Source organism: Calidris pugnax, unplaced genomic scaffold (assembly GCF_001431845.1).
Source record: "Calidris pugnax isolate Ruff unplaced genomic scaffold, ASM143184v1 scaffold62, whole genome shotgun sequence".
Taxonomy (NCBI): domain Eukaryota; kingdom Metazoa; phylum Chordata; class Aves; order Charadriiformes; family Scolopacidae; genus Calidris; species Calidris pugnax.
Genome location: NW_015090782.1, coordinates 175,006 through 195,503, shown reverse-complemented (window position 1 = coordinate 195,503; position 20,498 = coordinate 175,006). Strand labels below are relative to the sequence as shown.

At 44.5% G+C, this 20,498-nt stretch overlaps 1 protein-coding gene across 1 annotated transcript in view; it reads right to left on the bottom strand.

Annotated features, from left to right (window-relative positions):
• The window catches only part of LARS2 (leucyl-tRNA synthetase 2, mitochondrial), a 128,668-nt gene that overhangs the window by 93,382 nt on the left and 14,788 nt on the right, over positions 1-20,498 (bottom strand). The window contains exon 4 of the mRNA XM_014960599.1: positions 14,428-14,535. The gene's annotated coding sequence lies outside the window, so the exon portion shown is untranslated. The remainder of the gene's footprint in view (positions 1-14,427; positions 14,536-20,498) is intronic.

Genomic DNA, 20,498 nt, shown 5'->3' with positions numbered 1-20,498 from the left:
GTTGTTTGGAGCTAGTTATACACAGCGGTGAGCAAAATCACCCCTTTGCAGCATTCAAAGCTTTACATTCCTTGCTTTTAATCTGGAAAAAAGCTGTTTGTAAGAGTATTTAAAGTTATGAATTTACACTTATGGGACTAAGAGCCCAATCCTCGTATTGTCATTAAGTTGTCCACAGCTGTTTACACTTATGGGACTAAGAGCCCAATCCTTAAGAGCTGGTAGACTCTGGTTATGGTAATACCATATTGTCATTAAGTTGTCCACAGCTCAGATGAATCTGAGAACATGATGTCTCCTTATTATAGATGGGAATGCAAATTTTGGAAACCTGGGGTTTCATCCTCTCTTTTTTGAAGCCTGTCATTTGAGATGGCAAGTCAGTTGTGCCCTAAGAGGGAGGTGATTCCAGCTGGTTGAAGCCACAAGTGAAGGCTGCCAGGCTGGTATGGTCCATACCCTTTGTATCTATGTGGGGGAGAAGATCATCCATCTGGACAGCCACCTTATAGTAAAGCACTGTGCCCCTCTTCCCAACCTTCTTTCACAGCAAATTTGTGTTTTACGCAAGCACATGCTACCACGTCAGGCAAGAAAGAGTAACAAGACAGACATGCGATAATTAAACCCTTGTTCTGTGATGATGTTTCTTTCATTAGGATCCAGGCCCTCATATTTAAAACAGGTGGTGAACGGACATTTTCCATTCACTGTAACTATTAAAACAGCTTTTTACGTTGACGGCCAAACTTCGTCATTGCAATTATCCAACAGCTGGACTGCACTTAAACTTTGTAATGATATCGGACAGCGGGAAACAGTCTGAGCTCTGGGTAAAATCACTCTGGGCACTGGATTTGCCTCCTTGGCTGTCGGCTGTTCTCCAGAACTCGAGCGGAATAGGAGAAAAACATCTGCAAGTCTTAAAATTAATGAGCATTAATTGATCTTTATTGTATGGAAAAGTTAAAATGCTAATACTTACTAAAAAGCTCAGCACAGCTTGGAAACTGTTGTGTACACATATTTACATGTAGGTGTATGTGTTGTCTGTGTATATATATAAACATACGCACATACACATACATATATGCACATTTTATATGTATATACATATAAATGCGCCCCAGATGGAAGTAAATGTGATTTACCTCTTTCTTTCTTTTTCTGTATTTCTACACATAATATAATTACCAAAGGAGAAAGAATGATTAAATTATTCTTTCTAGTTAAACAGAAAACAAGATGAAAGGAGTCTGGGTTTACCAAGGGAACATGGTGCCAGAATGATCTGATAGCTTCCCTTAAATGAGATAATGGATTTTCCAAAATAGAAAATGTGGTAAATCTCATTTGGACCTTAGCAAAGCACTTGATACACTCCTAAATGGAAAAATATTAATGAAGCAAAAGAAGATGGAGATTAATAGAGGACAAGAAAGGTGGGGAAGAACTGACTGACAGAAAAGGGCAGAGGAAAAGGAAGAAAAGAGAAGACTAAAGGAGCAAGTTTGCTCCTTGCAAGGAGCAAAATTTCCTCAGGGGTCAGTTTTAGGACCAGTGCAGGTAATACTTTCATTAACTATATTAACATGTGAAGTTGGTGTGCTCTTGAAATCTGAAAATGAAGAGACATTCCTAACATGGAAGGAGACTGTCATATATTAAAACATTTCTGACTCTGTCAGGCAGATAAATGGGATGAAATGTTTGATTAGAACAGAATGTGAAGGTGTGGCACTTCAGGATTAACGAGGAATTTCTCCTCTAAGGGAGATGACAGATAGCTCAGGCGGAGAGAACTCTGGGTGTCAGAGATGATCACAGGGTGACTAGGAATTGACCATGGGATGAAGCCATGAAGAAAGTCTATATACTCATAGCACACATCAGCCAAGGTATTTGCAACATAAAGTTTGACTGTAGAAGGCACAGGTGAATGCCTGTCAGCAACACAACTGCTGTCACATTTCTCTCAGAAAGATGAATTCATCTGCACCAAGTGCAGAGAAGGTATCACAAAGCATGTCAGATGAGACATGACATAAAGTGCTGCTTAGTCTGAAAAATAAAGGCTATGGTAGGGTACTGATTTCTTTCCAAGAATATATTGTTTGGCCTAGTACCAGGAACAGAGAACAGCTATTTAAGGAGAAGTATTAAAAACCCCAAGTAACCATATTACATTTGCCCTGGAAAGCAAGAGCAGGTTCTCACTATTGCATCAGAGAGGTCCTCTAACGACCTTCTGAAGGACTGGAAACAGTCTCCACCCCCTCCAATAGCTCTGGCAACTTTTAGGACAAAATTCAGCCCATCAACAGAAAGTCTGGCATGATCTCTGTGGAGAGCCGGGGTCTGGTCTAGGTTTGGTAATGCAGGTGGCCTCTTCAGATACTGTCACTAGTCACTCAAGACTGTATTTCCCTGGAAAAAAATCTAAATTGCCTTGTGAAGTAATATTTAAAATGGGAGCCTTGCTCGCTAGCAATTAGCTTGGAATCACAAAGTAAGGGAGATACAGGCGTGCTGTACCTCCTACCGTACAGCAGGAAACCTGAAGGCCTCATGGATTTCATGCAAAGTTAGCATTTCTATCAAACACTTTCTTCTCCCCCTTCAAAGCTCATTATGCTTTAATAAAAATGAAAATCTGAGTTTTGACAGAGGGAAGGTTTTTTTGCAGATTTTTTCAGCAAAGCTGTCTGCATGGCTTGCAGTCGTACCAGATGTACCGGATGAACTCATTCAGCATTCCTTACTGGCATTGAAATGGCTTGCTAAAGACAGGCAGGAGAGGATGTTCCACGCCTTCCTGGTCCAAAAAGCAGATTCAAGCAAAGGACATGCAATTTCAGCACAGGATATACCTTGATTCATACTTTGTTGACAAAAGAAAATCACTTGCTCACTCAAGAATGACCTAAACCCAGGAACGACGGTCATGGATGGTGACTCAGTGCCTGTTCCCTATCAGCTGGGGTGATAAAGCAAGTAGTGCAGCAAAGGACAGACAGGCTGTTTTCTTGTGCCAGGATATTGTGCCCATTCTATACCTTAGGTAGCCAGATTTTGTGGGTCACTTTGTCCCCAGGACAGTGAGGAACAGCATGTGGGAACTCCACCTAGGGCCCCTGTGGAGGCCACCCTGAGCAGGATGCTGGGGACAGTGGTCACCAGGACCTTTTTAGCCAAGGAAGACTTTGCATGAAGGGAGAACGTTCATCCAGTGGCAACGCAGGGTACCTAACTCAGACCTCTGCTCTCTCCATTGACTACAGAAGCAGCCGAAGAAGGGAGCTGGGCATCCCTTAGGACAGCTTGTGTCAACACCTTGCTCAGCTGTACCCTCTGGGCATAGAATCATAGAATCATATGGGGTTGGAAGGGACCTCTGGAGATCATCTAGTCCAACCCCCCTGCCAAAGCGGGTCCACCTACAGCAGGTTGCACAGGAACTTGTCCAGGCAGGTTTTGAACGTCTCCAGAGATGGAGACTTCATCACCTCTCTGGGCAGCTTGTTCCAGTGCTGGAACTGTGGTGTTCAGCATGGTGGACTGTTGTAAAGATGTGAAGGCTGCAGGACATCTCAGCATTTTACAATTAATATTTTATGTTTCTTTACCAATCTGCTGCTTCTTGTGATGCTGGGATGGCGAGAGAGATCTGCAGAAAAGCCAACAGTGCAGAAGAACAGCATGACAAATTGGCCGTGAGAAATTTTAGGAAAAACAGAGTGTGATGTTTGGTCCAAATCTGTGTGCTGCACACTACTGATACAGTTAAGGACTCCATCATCAACAAACACCAGAAATTGATAAATGGGGAAGTCCTAGGAGGAGCGAAGTTGCTAATAACATGCTGTCAGAAGTCAGGCTCTCAGCCCAGTAGCAAAGCTGAGGTGGGTGTGAAGTTGGGCTGGGAGCCCCAAGCCCCAGAACTGGTTTGGCCCAGCAGTGGAGTCTGTGCAGTGGGGGGCACAGCCGGCTCGAAAAGCTTGAAAGCCTGAGGGATCCCAGATTTGGGAACAGTGAAGGCAGTTTAGCTGGGGGAGCTCAAGCAGGACCAGCACGAGGGCAATTAGATCCTGGACCCAGCAAGTCATTCTGTCAGGGAGGGTACACGTGGGGCAGAGAGGCTATTGTGCTGCCTGAGGATATTGCATCTGGGGCAGCTGGGGAAGTTAGGATGCTGTTACAACCCCCTGAGGTCTCACGCAATCGCAGTTACCTTATCGTCTTCATTAGCACTATTTGCAGCTCTGAGTCCTGTTAAAGGAATTTTTAATTTAATTTTCTTTGGAAAGGAACTAAAACAGGATTGGTAAAAGATTGTGGATGCTGTTTGAAGTCTGGCCGTCTTTCCTAATGATCATCTACTATGATTTAACTTTCTTCCTTTTTTTTTGCTATTTTAATTAATTTATGAATGTGACTGTCAAATAGATACATTTAATGCCACATAGACTACGGAGATACCGAGGCCATTACACAGCCTTGGTTGTTAGCAATAATGCATATGCTTTTCCAATCCATTGGTACAGGATAGAAATCCTCTTGCTTCCCAATGATTAGATGACTAATAGGAGGATTGAATGCTCTGGACTGCAATTCCTAAATACCAATTAAAACCTCGTTTTTGGGATTTGACGTTATAAAACCTGCCATCCATTTTTTCTTTGTAGCTGAAATTACAGGAAAAGATGTCACAAAAACTGTATAAGAAAATGGGGTATATTGCTTGTTAATAGAAGTTTGAGATTTATATGATATAGCTTAAAAAAGAAAATAAATTTTAAACATTTCAGCCATGTAAGACTTTTTATACGAGTGCAACTTTTCTTTTAAGAACTGAGATTGTCTCTTTGGAGAGTGTGGCTCATTTTAGATTCTGTTGCCATAAATAAACTCAACAATGCCAAGTTGTATTCTGGAATTCAAGGCAGGTTTTGCTTCTAGCTATGCAGACCCACGGGGATGCTGAGGTGACCTGTCTCTGTGTCCTGTCATCGTGTTCTACGTGAGAGGTACAGGGTTGCTTCAGTAGCCAAATTCCACTTCTTTTTTTAGTTAAGCTTGAGCTTGTGAAAAAGAATTTGGATTAAGTGAATAAAATACCAAAACGCCATTCAGGTACTCTGTGTACACAGCCCATACAGTCGGATTCCTACTTTTGATTCTTATTTCTAAAGGTTTTTTTGGACGTATTTTTTCCTGTTAACATTCCCAAATCTAAGTAGAGCATGAAATGTTTCGATTTTTATGTATGTTTTGCAAGCCCAATACTTATATGGTTAACCTTATGCTAACTTAAATATTGTTTTCTACTCTTTGCCATTCAAAAGCTCACTCGAGGAGTTAAGGCTAGAAGGCAGCTTGACACCTAGAACCCCCAGCCCACATTAGCACTGCTTTTGCCTGAGTGCAAAGCTAAGATTTCTTTAAGGCCTGCCCAGGATTTTTAGTGCCAATTCTTTATTAAGTGCTTTGCTGCGTGTGGAGAAAAAATGGCCCATGTACAAATGTACATTAGTGTACTGAGAGCATTCCCTGACCTGGAGGGATGCTGATGAAGGGTGTTGAGAGATATCTCCAAAACATCTTCCTAATGCAGTGGAGTTTCAGGGAGCTTCTCTTTGTGCTGAAAGAGCCAGGAGCTAGGAGCCAGCACAGACACTGGCTGCACAGATGTGTGGGGAGATGGTTACCACAGCCTGTTGTAAGTCTATGACTTACAAAATTTGCTGGTGGGAAATCAAATGTCAGTGCTTTCCTGATAGAAATCTACCAAGTGACTGTGCTACAGCTTATTCACAGGTTGAAAGCTGGTTAAAGGCTGCCCCTCTGTCCATCTGAGCTTTGATGAAACTGGAGAAGAACAACTAGAAAGAAAAATTTACATACCAAAAACTTTCCAAAAATCTGGAAGGCGTGATGAAGGATTGAGTGGGTAGAAAGGTGCATAAGAAATCTGCATCGTGCCTTTAGACGTGCCATCAGGAAGAAAAAAAGTAATTTACTTTTTGATAAAAATTTAGACAATCTAAAATGGTCTGCAATGCATATGCAAAAGCTAATTTTGGGGCAGTGCTATGGCTCAGTATCTTGTGATATATCAGCTGAAAACTGAATGCTTTATATCCCCTAGGAAAGTAGACAGTTTTGGCTTTCTAATGATACAAAGCAATCCATTCCTGCATTAATGCCTCCAGGGGTCCCTGTCTCGAGCCAAATGCCGTTTCAGTGCTGTAGAGTTGTTTGGGGGCTCCAGCAAGTGTAGTTTTTTGAGATTAAATTCACATTTTAGGAAAGAAGGAGAAACCTTTCTGTGTCTGGCGTGTTGTTTTGTGTTTTAAAACGGTAGCTACGCTTTGTAAAATGTTGGAGTGAGAAGCCACCATGTGGTGTGCACTTGTTGGTGCTCATTGTTTTCCCAGGAGAAGTCAGGAGGCCAAAGGTCCATGATGAATGGAGCTTTTTAGACATTTAGCTGGCTGGCTAATGACCTACTTTCTGAACTGACTGTAACCAAGACTGCTTTTTGTTCTGGTCTCCTGGATATCACATGGTTAAAACTGACCACCAGGCTTTGCGAAACATCAATCGTCAAATTTCTATTGCAAAGAATGTTGCCTTCTTCATCACTGCAGATTCCTTCTCTATTTCCCTTCTTTTCCCCTAAAATCTGGGAGCAGCAGCAGATTTTCCTGATCTGGAATTGAGCAATTAAGGAAGACTCCAGGATTTTCTTGATCACAAAGATCAAGAGATAAAGAAGTAAAGGGCTTTTCGTACATAACCGGATTTTCTTGATCACAAAGATCAAGAGATAGAGAAAGAAGTAAAGGGGTTTTCTTACATAAAACCCTTTATTTAGATGTTGAGATATTACATGGAGCACAGTACCCCATGCCTCAGAAACATGGATGCTTTCCCCAACCCTGGCAGTAGTCTACGGGGTGATTTCATATTAGTTATTTCACTTTTGGGTTTCAAATACTTGCTTCTCTCTTATCTCCTTTTTAAGAAGCTCCCCGTATCCAGTGACTTACAGCTGAAGAGTTGAGACTCTGTATAACTTAACATGAAGAGAGTGCACTAAATTTCAAAGCTTTCGTGGAGTTTGCAGGAGCACACGAATGCCTTCACCAGCCAGGGGTTTGCAAAAGCAGTCTAGACTTTGTAAAAGCAGTTATTATTAGTATTAGGTCTCATCTGAAGTAATTTATTGGAAAACACTGTGTACACAGGAAGGGGAAAAGATTCTCAGACATGAGAGGATTTCCTTTATGCTTTGATCTTTGGTTTTATAAACTGTAGGAACTAGTGTACAAATCAGTAATGCCAGCCAGTCTCTTCTGGAAATCTGGATGCTCACAAAGATGTGTAATGATAGTTTTGCTTTTGCCCAAATTACCAGCTTTTCTGTCCCATTGTTACCTACAGTCCCTCACCTCCTCATTGAGCTGCTGCAGCTAAAACCTCTTAAACCATTTTGTCAACTCTCTCCTTTTGATGTTTGTGATTAAAAAATATGATAGGAAGATCATGTTCAACAGAGATGTTCAACAAGAGCAAGTGCAGGGTTCTGCACTTCGGGCCGGAACAATCCTCGCTATCAATACAGACTGGGGGATGAGGTATTAGAAAGCAGGCCCGAGGAAAGGGACTTGGGGGTATTGGTGGATGAGAAGCTCAACATGAGCTGGCAGTGGGCACTGGCAGCCCAGAAAGCCAACCCCATCCTGGGCTGCATCAAGAGAAGTGTGGCCAGCAGGTTGTGGGAGGTGATTCTGCCCCTCTGCTCTGCTCTGGTGAGACCCCACCTGGAGCACCATGTCCAGCTCTGGAGTCCTCAACACAGGAAGGACATGGATCTGCTGGAACGGGTCCAGTGGAAGGCTAAGAAGATGATCAGAGGGAAGGAGCACCTCTCCTATGAAGACAGGCTGAGAGAGTCGGGGTTGTTCAGCCTGGAGAAGAGAGGCTCTGGGGAGACCTTATAGCAGCCTTCCAGTACCTGAAGGGAGCTACAGGAGAGATGGGGAGGGACTCTTTGTCAGGGAGTGTAGTGACAGGATGAGGGGTAATGGTTTTAAATTGGAAGAGGGGAGATTGAGATTAGATATTAGGAAGAAACTCTTTCCTGTGAGGGTGTTGAGTCACTGGAACAGGTTGCCCAGAGAAGCTGTGGCTGCCCCATCCCTGGAGGGGTTCAAGGCCAGGCTGGATGGGGCTTTGAGCAACCTGGTCTGGTGGGAGGTGTCCCTGCCCAGGGCAGGGGGGTTGGAACTCCATGATCTCTAAGGTCCCTTCCAAGTCTAACCATTCTATGATTCTGTGAAGGTGCCACCTCGCAGCAGAAGAGGCTCCCCGAGAGCTATCCTCAATAGCTACAAACAAGCAGCGAAGGTTTCTTCCCCGGAGATTATATCTAAGTGAGGCAGACCAAAGGAAGCAGTGGTAATGTTTTTCCCACTAATGAATCTGGAATTTCAAGAGAAAGGATTCAGAAGGTTTGCACAGAGGAGATGAGTAGCAGGCCTCAAAACTGAACCCGGCTCCCCTGACACCCAGCCCTGGCTGTAACCACACAGGCACCTCCGCTGTTCCTCGGTGATTGCCAGCACAGGGATGTGAATCCAGGCAAGCAGTGATGAGCATTTTCGGCTCCCACCGAAGCAAGTAGGACCCCAGAGGTGCTCAGCCCCAGGCTGCCCTCAGCAGGAAGGCGGCACTGGTCCTTCTCAAGGCCAGCACTGGTTCAACCTCCATCCCCCTCCAGGCTTCTCCTACCTGCCTGCGTCAGCCGCCTTATTTCTCATATGTCTCTAATCCACCAAACACACATGTGGGAGTATCTAAATTAAAAATAGCAACCTAGAAAAAAAAAAATGCTGTGCAGTCGGAGAGCTGACTTGCAGCTGAATTATTCATCCCCATGTATTCCTCTCATCCCAGGATGATAGTACCGGGGCTGCGCAGGTGCAGCCGGGCTCAGGGGCTGGTGGTGCCAAGAGAGACAACAACCTCGCAGGCGTCTGTCCCCTTGGTCCCTTGTCAGAAAGCTGAATTCCCTGCCAGTCAGCTCGTCTGCCTTTTTATACCAACTGCCACATGAAAACACCTTAAAACACTGCCCCGCTCCTCTCTATGCAGCCTCCCTTCGCCTATCACCCAATAGCCAGACTAATGCAGCTCGGCTCTCGCAAACCCAAACAACTGAATTAGTCTAACCTTTTAAAAGGTTATGGGAACATCCTGTTCCATTAACACCAAACCTTAGTGCAGAAACACATGAAAAAAAAATCCCTGTTCCTGTGCTTTTATTGGCCAGGATTGAGCCAGGGCGCTTTGGTGGGTTGCCAGCATGAGAAATTGCAATTTGCAAGAGACCATGAGTGATTTTCCCCATGTATCTGCAGGAGTGGCCCTTGGTCTTAATCAGCGCTCTGGTATCTGTGATTGCAGCGCACATTATAAAAATTGCTGGCAGTTAATTGTCACTTTTTCACAAGGAATTTTTGTAAATAACATTTTCATTCCCGCAGAGAATAATTCCATTACCAGAGCAACCATAAAAACCTCAGAAGTCAGAACATCCTGAGACATGAAAGAAGTACCCAAAAAACACCTAGGTCTTGACTTCAAAGTAGTCTTCACGCAGAGTTCCTGGCTGGCATCCTGCTTCCTCTGCCTGGTGCGGGGTATTTGGCACGGCCTCCCTCCCTGCTGTGGTCCCGAGGTGGACCCTTGTGGGACCCTGCTCACACATCCTGCCCGAGGACTGGGCTCTGCTGTGAAACTTGCGGGTACATGAAATCTGAATGATATAATAAGAAGAAAAAACGAGGCATTTGGTAGCGCCGCTTTGCTTCTGGCAGACAAAACCTCCCAGCTCAACCAGGAATATAAGTGAGATGTTAAAAGCTCCTCTTGCACAAAACACAGCTCAGCCCCAGACTCCCCTGGGCAAACAGGGATGGTTTCCACATCTCCGTGCTTCTCTCCATCAGCTCTCCTGTCTGTGGGGTCCCAGCCCCATATTTTTTCTTCCACGGTTTCTGTAGGATACATACATGGGTGTCATGTTCCCCGTCTCATTCCTGCAACCTGGTTTCACGTGCCACCAACTCGTTGGCAGCCCAGCCGTGGCTGCCTTGGAGGTGTGCCGGCATCTTAGCAAGCTGATCTCTCCCCACAACACTGCAGCAGCTCAATTCTGAATCACAGCAAACTGCAGCCTTCAGAAACACAAAATGGAGATGCAAGTCCATGGAAGGACGGTCCCACCTCACTTAGCTGCTGCAGGCATTCAAAAAAGGAAGGTAGCAATGGCTGCAGCAGCACCCCTCCCTCCTCCTGTGGTCCAGCACATCTTTCCAGCTCCCAGCTCAGCCTGAGTCATTGCACGGGTGGAGCAGGAGACCCAGTTTGGCTTTGAATGTTAGCCAAAGTGACCATGAGACTGAAGTGACCACGAGAAATGGGAAGACACCGAGCAGCTGTAAATGGGGAATCATCCAAGGAGGCACTTGCTACTCAGATAGAAACACTTCAATCTCTCTCTTAAGTTTCTGACCTACTTCTGCAGCTCTGAGACACAGGAGACTATGCCAGACATCAATCTGGGCGCTTGTCTCAGGGCTTCAGCTTTGCTTTTTTCTACCAGTTGGCACTCAGCAGCATCATCCCTTCGCTGCAGGGGCCTGTTTCTTCCCAATGGGAGCTGCTGGGAGCAGGGCTGCTTCTCATACACACCCCGGCATCCCTTACTAGGATGTAAATGCCCAGGCTCGGGCACTTCCAGAGTATTTAGCCAGAAAGAAGCCCTCCTCCCAGCTCTCTATCACTTTTGCTAGATTTTGTATCACCTTGTCTTTAGCTGGTAAATGTCAGCTGGGATGCATCTGCTCACTAACCACTGAAATGGGGCCAATTTCTCCAAAAAAGGGCCACTCAGTGACAGTCCTGCTGCTTTCTGTATTCATGCATCTCCTCCATACGCTTCATTTTTGCAGCTAAACATTAGCTTCATGCGAAATTTACTGAGCAGTGAAAGCTAAAGCAGGCTGGGGAGAGGAGTGCCAGGGAATGCTATTTGCCTGATGTCAAAAGAGCACCAGATTTTATTGTTATCTCCGATGAAATGTTGAAGAACAAGGTGAGAGAACAGAGATTTGTTAGCACTGATCATATTTCCTCCCTGGGTGGACTCACAAAACAGCAAGAACTAGGGAAAAGAGAGAATTTTGAGTGGCATTCAGCTGTATATTTAAGCATGAATCATCCTCCATCTATTGCAAAGCCTCTCTCTTTTTTTTTTTTTTTTAAATGTAGCTGAATTTTCATGAAGCAATATATGAACTTTGGCTACAACAGATGTCATCCTGGAGGTTTTGGGGTTTTTTTTAATATCTGAATGTAGCCTTAGCATAATAGGCAATATTAGGCTTTCATCTTTCACCACTACTAGCTATAAAATCCAGAGCAGAGGATCATTAGCATGCATTACTTAAGAGAGGAACAGCACTCAGTGAGTCAGGGTACAGACCAAGAATTAATTGTTGAAGGCATTCAAAAATAATCCATTGAAGAACAGACGGAGAATTGGAGAATATTGCAGTCTGTCCAGCCTCCAAAGAGCCAGCGCACAGTGAAGACAGCCGTGGTAATGTGTCCCCCTAAGGCTTCCCTGAAGGGATGCAGGGAGAATTTCCTGGGTGGGAACGTGGCTGGGGTCTGCAAGGGACGGTGTGGAACCTTGGAAGTTCTGGAGATGTGCTGCAAGGGGAGTATGGAGGGTGAGGCAGGAGGGTGGCAGCTTCCAGCTCCGGGCTTGAATTTCCATAGGAAAAGGAGCTGAAAATGGCCGAGGTGGCTGCTGGAGAAGGGAGCAAGAGGTGGGCAGAGCACAGGTTGCTGGAGGCACCTTCTAACAGGTTGCTGAGGAGCAGAATTCAGTCTTCACAACCTGCCAGTCTGGGCTGAACGGTGGACCACTGAAAACACATGGAGAGATGCTGAAGAGGCCGTGCTCCGTGGCAGCATCCTCAGCCAGCACCAAGCTCCCCCGGGGGTTGTGGCTGAAAGGGAGCCTTTTGGTAGCTCCCTGCACAACTGCCCTGCTGAGCTTGCCTTCAAAACACGTAAATCCCTCCCGAACAACTGCCTGGGTGGCACAGCCCTACCCTCCGCCGCGCTTTCTGGATGCTGGGAGTTCTTTGTTGCTATTATTACTCACCCTGCCCTTTATGCAATGCCAACACTGCTGCTGATTTATCTGCTGTATTTCAGGGGTTTTTTGCAAGACCCCAGTTTCCCGAGAGAATATTCCTCGCTGATTTACGTGGGCTGCAGTGGAGCAGGCCATCAGGGACAGAAATGGCCACAGGACTGGCCTCAGCCTGCAGGCTGCCTTCCGAGCTCTGCTGTAAAAATATTTATTAAAGAGTTCCCCCAGAGCTCTGGGTTTTGGAGGGAGGAAGGACAGACTGTTTCTCTCTTCACCCAGAGTAATTGGAGTTGTCCAAGCAGCCAGGATTTCTTACCACTTTCCTTGATTAGATCATCACTCAGTAAAGAAGTTCTTTTTGACAACCCATTGTAATTTTCTTCTGCTGAATTTCCACAAGTTCCTCCCAACTCTCTCCCACATTGCAGCATGCGTGTGCTCTCCAGACTATGCCAGGAGTAAGTTTCTGTTGCTTTCACACCTTTTGTAGCTCGGGGAAGTCACAAAAAACAACCCAGACCAAAACTATCTGAAACTAGACTAATTTAAAAGCTCAGATTCTGCCATCATGCTTGTACCCAACAAAAAGTGCCCCTGAAGCCCACACACCAGTGGAATTGATAGACAGAAGATGCTGTGCCCAGAGCATATTGCCCCTTGGCTGGCTCCATGGTTGCCTCCACTCAGCAGACTCCCCTCTGCTTTGCTCAGAGTCCTGGAGCCAAGAATACAAGATGATGATTTTTTTTTCCATGGACTTTGTGACATGCAAGACTGCAGAAATGCCCTGCTGACTCCTAAAAAAAGGGTGAGGAATGGACTGTCCTTGAGCTCTTGCCAATGGGACAGGGAGACCTAGGGCATAGGAAGATTTTTTCTCTGTTTTCTGTGTCAGTACTGATTATTTCTCTGATCTGGAAGTCTAAGTTACCAGATGTTTCTGGTGCCCCTGTTTTACTGTCTCTAAACGTGAACTTTAGAGAACAGTTTGGCCCTGCCTTAAAACCAAAGAGGAGCCTGAAGAAAACCTCTCAAGTTTTTTCCCTGCACTTCTGCAAGTGAAATCTTTCCTTCATTTGTTATATGAGACTTAATGACTAAGTACAACAGTAGAAGTAGGGGGTTAAATGATGGACTATTTCCTGGTTATCATTTCCACAAACTATAACTAGTTGACATTTTTATTGCCTTTCTAAGAGGTTCCTGCCCCATTTCTGCCCCCTGCCTCCTGGCCGCAGGTCTCTGTCCTCTCTATTGTGTCAGAGACTGAATCAACGATCTTTTTGTGGCTTGTCTCTAACAGAGGGGACAAAAATCTCCTCCCCTTGTGGGAAAGGATGATAACTGGCAGTTACTCTTTGTGCCTAATGTATTACTGCCCGAGCAGTATTTGCAAAGGGAACAACCCTGTCTGAAGCTAAAGCAGGGGTACAACTAGAAGTAACAAAAGTCCTGTTGTTAGAGTAAGTATATTAAGAAGTAAAGCAGGGGTACAACTAGAAGTAACAAAAGCCCTGTCGTTAGAGTTAAGTATATTAAGAAGCTGGTGTCCATTTAGTTGTCTCTTGGTGGCACAAAAGACCAAGTGCTAAGAGAGAGTCAAGAAGAGCTGTTGTATGTTATTTACTGGTGATAAGCTCTGATTGACTCCCTTGGTCAGCGGTTTGCAAAAGGAGGTCTGTTGTGCCATTCTGAGGACCTCTGGAGGCTTTGGTACCTGCACAGGCTGGTCCTACAGGATAAGGAGAAGTCTGATCCTGCCCCTTAATCTGACCCATACTAGCTTTCCCTTTCCATCTCAGTAGCTGGGGTATCTGTGCCATTCCCCTGCCCCTTGCTATTGCAGCTCCTCTCCACCCTGTGAACAAAAGGGAGGTTCACACCCCCCCAAAGGTGAATGGAGCTGGGACCATCATCTGGAGACCCTCAAATCCTTCCAAAGGGTTTGAAGGTCTCCAGACAATGGTCCTAGCTGATGATCCCAGCACTGTTGTGGGATGGAAGTTCAAAAGCTGCATTTGGGCTGGGAGAGGATCAGCAGCCCAATCCAGGGCCATGGTATTTGCCTTACAAAATAGTCACAGATCTGGGTTATTTTCTGCTACTAACTAGAAGAATACTTTTAAATCTACGTGTCACTCTCCCGTTTCTCTTTTAAGAGACAGTGCTTATTTTTAGAAAAAATTACTCACAAACAGTAGGTTTTCCTGGTCATATCCGCTGATAGAAATGTCTGTATTGCAGATGGCAGCGATGTCTAGATGCAGATGTCTAATCCTCATGAGACAAATTTCCTGGAACTGAACAGAAGACAAAGTGTGAATATCACAGCATCATTTAAGTAACCATGCCTGTTTAGCAGAAAATCAGTCAGCAATACAAAACAATTATTTAAAAAAGCAGTGTCTCGGACATCCATTTCAAGTTGCATGTAAACAGCTCAATCTTTCTCGAGCTAGTTGTGGCTGCAGAAGCAAAATCGTGTAATGAAAACATGGTTTTGAACTGGGAATTAATGAACAAGTTGCTCACTAATCACAGAGATGTTTTTTCCCTGGCACAGCTAGACACCCTCCGGGTTTTTTTCCTTCTTGAACCACTATAGTAATGAGGCAAAATAAAAGCTATTTACTTTTTTGGGGAATTACTAGCGCAGAAGTAGCTTGCAAGCCAGTGAAGAACAGGGTCTTAAAGGCCTCCTGTCAACTTTCTCCTTGTTCAAGCTGAGTGGACCAGGAGGATGAGCTGTCACAGATGGGCAATCAAACAACCGGAGAGAGACACTAGAGCTCTAATAGGACACGATTATTAGTGAAAGGCAATGCCTGATGAACAAAAGTCTTTCAGATTAGCCTTTGCTACATAAGGATGTTGTTGGGAAAAAAAATACTGTACAAACAAGTTGAGAAAAAAAGGTAGCAGAGAAATAGAACTGAGGGTTTGACTGTCCTGAGAGATCAGGACTGTAACGCTGGTGTAAAAGGCTTTTATATTTACCTTTAACTTTGCTTGATAACTACAAACTTGTGAAGAGTAGGAACTAAGAGTACCCAAGCATGACCAGTGCAGTTGAAAATAAGGTATTAGCCCAGGAGATGTATTTCAAAGTGATCTGCTTTTCAGTGGGGGGATTTACTAACGTAAGAAAAAGGGAAAAAAAGATTAAATTATATCTGAGGTAGATATTCTTCATATCTCTAAAAAGACTCAATCCAAAAGTGATTCTAGAATCTAGACAAAGCCCATGAGTAAAGAATAAAAAAAATTAATTTTTTTTTTTTTTTTGCCTCTCTTCATTTTTTCCTCTCCATCTGCCCTTCCCACCCTCCCTCACTGTTTAAGTCAAAAGAAAAATAATCTGCACAGACTGATAAAAAGAAGGTAAAGACAGAAGCCCCAAAGCTCAGCCAGGAGGCACTGAGACCTTCTCCCCTCCCTTACAGGACTTAACACAGGGTGATGGAGGGAAAGCTTCACTTCTTTTCCTGTCTCCATTTCAGCAGATTGGGTGGCTGCCTTTTAAATTCATCTTTCATTTAGAGGAAGGGGCCTGAAATGTTTCTTCCTTTGTTGCTCTGTGCTGTATCCTTTTCCCATGCTGGAAAGCAAGAGGTGTTTGGGGTACCACAGGAGAGCAGGACCACTCCCAGCACACGCACGATAAATATTAAAAGCTTCTGGCAGCGCAATCTGCCAGCAGAGGAAATAAAATTATGTCTATTTATGCATATCAGCATATTCAGCACAGATAACACACGACCCACAGACTCTGTTGGCTTTGTGAGGTTTAGTGTGGGTGGGTGGAAGGTTCCACTGTGACCGCCATAGAGCAGAAAGGCTAGTGACTCCGGGAGAGAAGGGAGGTTGGATGGACTGAGTATGGGGGATGAATCACTGGGGCATGGCCCTGGGGAAAAAGCCAGACATCTCAGGGCTACACCACCAGGAATGCAGTGCTGCCCTGCTTAGGCACGGGATAGATGCTGCTATCATTTCCGTTACTTAGTCCAATAAAGGAGATGATAAACAACTTTTTTACAATCTTTTAAAATTATTCCTATCGCGAGTTACTAAACAACAACTGAGGCCACGTGGAATATGTAGGAATTGTATGAGGCTGAAGTTATTGCACCTTTCTCTGCAAAATGATTTCAACATCCCTCATACCGTTTGAGTTATGTCCTCTGTCGCTACAGTGAATTGCAAACGTTTGTAGATGTCTCCCTGCGTACATCTGTGCATATATTAGTTTATATAAAAGAACCATCTTCAAATGAATTGCTGGTGTTCAGCAGTTTTGGCTGTGGGCTCAGACTAGAAGGCTGGTGAATCTAAGACAGGAGAAGAATTCATGTTTTTAAGCATGAATCTCTCTTCTCTGTGTTTCCTATAACAAGGATATCTCACAATTTAGCATACTGTATTCTATGTGGGGTGAAGGCTGGACAAGAAAATACATGAGGGTTGTTCAGCCTTGAGAAAAGGAGGCTGAGGGGAGACCTTCTCGCTCTCTACAACTCCCTGAAAGGAGGGTAGAGAGATGGGGGTCGGTCTCTTCTCCCAAATCACAGTTGATAGGACAAGAGGAAATGGCCTCAAGTTGTGCTGGGGGAGGTTCAGATTGGATATTAGGAAAAATTTCTGCACTGAAAGGGTTACTAAGCATTGGAATGGGTTTCCCAGGGAAGTGGTTGCAGCACCATCTCTGGAGGTATTCAAAAGATGGGTTGACATAGTGCTTAGAGACATGGTTTAGTGATGGGTTTTATCAGAGTTAGGCTGATGGTTGGACTAGATGATCTGAAAGATGTCCAACCTAGACAATTCTATGATTCTATGAGAATAATCCCTTGGTGCCTGAGCAAACCACAGCCTGTAGACAGGAACATGAAGGATGCCTGGTCTTCATCCAGCACGCCGGCTCTCCTGGAAGAAGAATATGAAGTCAACAAACCACTAGCTCTGAGGGGACACTGTCAGCCTGCACCTTTAGCACTACTCCAGTCACTTTAACAGAAAATATTCCATCCAAGCCTTCTGGATTGCATATAAGGAGAAGGATCTCTTTTGACCAATGCAATTCATCACCACCAGAAAGAATATGTATTAAATCTTATCTGGATACAAGCACCAACTGCAAAACCCTTTATACAATTCCTCTTTGTGACAAAAAGAGCAAATGACCTCTTTCCACTCTCTCGTATGTCTGTACTTTCCACCCACCTCTTTCCCAGGCATTAATTGATCCTCCGAAGGAGTTGGCTTTACTCAGCGTTGCCTCCACTGGCCCACACAGAACTATGTGGTGGGCAAGTTTTAGGAAGAAATTCCTAACTTTTCGTAACAGTTAGCAAAAAGAAGGGGGGATGCCTTTTCATACTTAAAATGTGAGATGTCCTGGTCATAGAAAACATCGAGAAGAGAGATTTATGCTTAAAAATATTAATTCCTACCAGTCTCAGGGAAGACAGAAATAATTTTCTTTGACTTGCATTGAGCTCTTCCCCTATCTACACATGATAGATCCATTTCCACATTCCTGCAGTCATTTGAAATAAAGGTCCCCTCTTTACTTTCCAAAAGGCAGAAGAACAGCAACTGGCTGACGCGTATGGAACCTGTTTTCTTTGCTGGACCAGGTCTATGTACAGGCAGAGCAGAGCCCCTTTCCCCTCCGCCGCCTCTGCCTAGTCTTTCATGGTGGGCAGGGCTGCATTTTGCCTTCCTGCCGAAAAGCCTCGTGTTTTTTATGGAAACGGTGAACCCAACCCATGGCACTTCCGAGGTCAGAGCGTCTCACTGCTCTTATATAAATGAGATATTACAAGGCACCCTTTCTGCAGCAGTAGCACCTCAGCTAGTCCACGGGTTACCTTACTATGCATTAATCATCCCTGCTTAAATTCCCCTGGGTTTGCATCACCCTGTGACAATCTCTGGAAACGAAACCTTTAGTGTCCAAGCGGCCCCGAACAACCCTCTGGTGAGCAGATCTGAACGTTCAGCAAGAGCAGTGACTGCAGAGTTTTTCTCTGACTCCCCAGCCCCAACTGCCACTGTGAAAATTACACAGGCAGTGCCAAAGAGCCGTGAGTGATGCCGCACATAGTTGCCATAAGGATAATAGCTGGCATTTGAGCCTCATTGGCCAGTTGAAGATAGCATCCGCGGGGCCAGAGAGGTCGCCATACCGATCCCGGGATTTAGAAGCGAGATTAGAGGCAGCTGTTCTTTTATCAGGGTGAAGATGAAAGCTCAGGGTATAAAAATAAAACGCAACTGATCATCGCTCTCCTTGGGGGCCGTAACCAACTTCAGCGGCAGCTCTTGCCTCGAGCAGCGGCGGTGGCATCGTGGTGTGCCCACGCTGCCTTTGTGGGGGATGTCCCTCAGCCCTGTGCTGGTGGCTTCAGGGGGACCTTCTGGCTGCCACCGCTTTGCAGCTCCCTGGAGGAACGTGTGCTGTGGGGAGGGGACAGCTGCCCCCGCGGAAAGCCTTTGTTTGGAAGAGCTCTGCTATTCAATAAACAATGTTTGGAGCTGAGATGAATGGCCCTTGCTTTTGTTTTAATTTCATGGCGTCGCTTCTCTGTAGTAAAAAGCATCCATGTAACTCGCAGGCTGGGGAGAAGCATCTTTCATCTTGCTTCCAGCCTCCTCATCAGAGATGAACAGAGTGGGGGTAAACCATTCCCCACCCAAGGTGATTTTGCCTGAGTCCTCAACACCAGTGGGCAGCCACCACGCCACGGAAATGCTGAAAACTGGGCGCTATGTGCCAGAGCAGACACGGCTTTCCCTACAAAAACCACACAGAAATTGAACTATTAAAAAACCTAATTTGCCTGCATCCGGGTGAGCTGTTTTCTTTAGAGCATAATAAATCAAAACCGTTTCTACAAGCCGTCTCTGTATGAGGAGATGAGAACAGAATACAAAATTTGGGAGGAAAATTTCAAAACCTTAATCCCAAGAAAGGGTACTCTTAAACACTGCTTATAATTTCTGCAGTATTTCATTAAATATTTAGTAACACGCCACTTGTTTAGAAAAATCAGATTATTCAAACCAACAGAGCATGAAAATTTGTCTTCTCTGAAAAAGGTTTTCCCTCTCTGAATATATCAGATCGCCATCATCAAGTTGCACATTGAAGCATTTATTGTTGGCCCCTAATGTTTGAAAATTGGGCTACATGTACCCTGTAGCCCATACTTCTTCATCAGCAGATCCCCCTGTTAATCATATGAATCATATGCTGATAAAATGCATTCTTCAAACATAGATATGAAGCTAGAAAGATTATGAATATCTAGAAGGAATCATCTTCGGGAAGGGACCAAACAAGGAAAAATTTCATTCCCCAAAGCGATTGCATCAGAGAGTTAAGAGCCCCTCGAAACTGTGGACTTTAATGACACCTTACTCATTTGTTTTATATACAATCTGATCATCTGCCATGAGAATGTATCACCACTACTCATAAGTCATAAGTTTTTCACTGCGTTAACTGGGAAGTGCTGGCTTTTTAGACACCTCAGTAAATGATTACCAGATTTCTAGGTAATTGACTTTCTTTTGGCTGGCGCTTAAGTAATTTATTAAAACAAAAATGGCAGGAGTGTGTCAGGTAATTAAGAGAATAATACTTATAGCCTCATTTTGGTTCAGCTCTTACTCTGGTCTTCATTTACTTCACTTCTTCTGAAAAATCATCAAATCTTTAGTTCCCAGTTTTAATGGTGTGCACACTGACATGGCTGAAGTTATATATTTGATCATTTTGTAAAGCTCTGGAGCCCTCTGCTCTGCTGTTGTTGGACACCCACACACAAAAAAAACCCCTCCACTATTTTCTATAAAATACTGGGAAGCTTTGTGGAGTGTGTACTCATCTCTGGTCTGAACATCAGGACAAGCAGAAAACAAAATGAAACCGTCAAGAGTGAGGAATCTCAGTCCCTTAATTCTTCATAGTCTCTTTCTTGCTCGTAAATTAGATTTAGCAGAGTGTCTGGGTATGCAAAATATACATGAAAGGAAAGTCTCCTGACAGGATCAGCAATTGTAATCATCCTCTTTTATTTATTGCTTTCAACTAGTTAGAAAATTGCTGGCAGAAGAACAGGACCATTACTAGAGGGCCAGCAGATCTGCTGCACTTTTTGGCCATGACGGTAACTGTATTGCACCCAGGGAGAGGTATCGTACCGAGAAGCTGGGGATGAAAACATGCTTTCCATTACTTTGGTCCCTGCTCAAT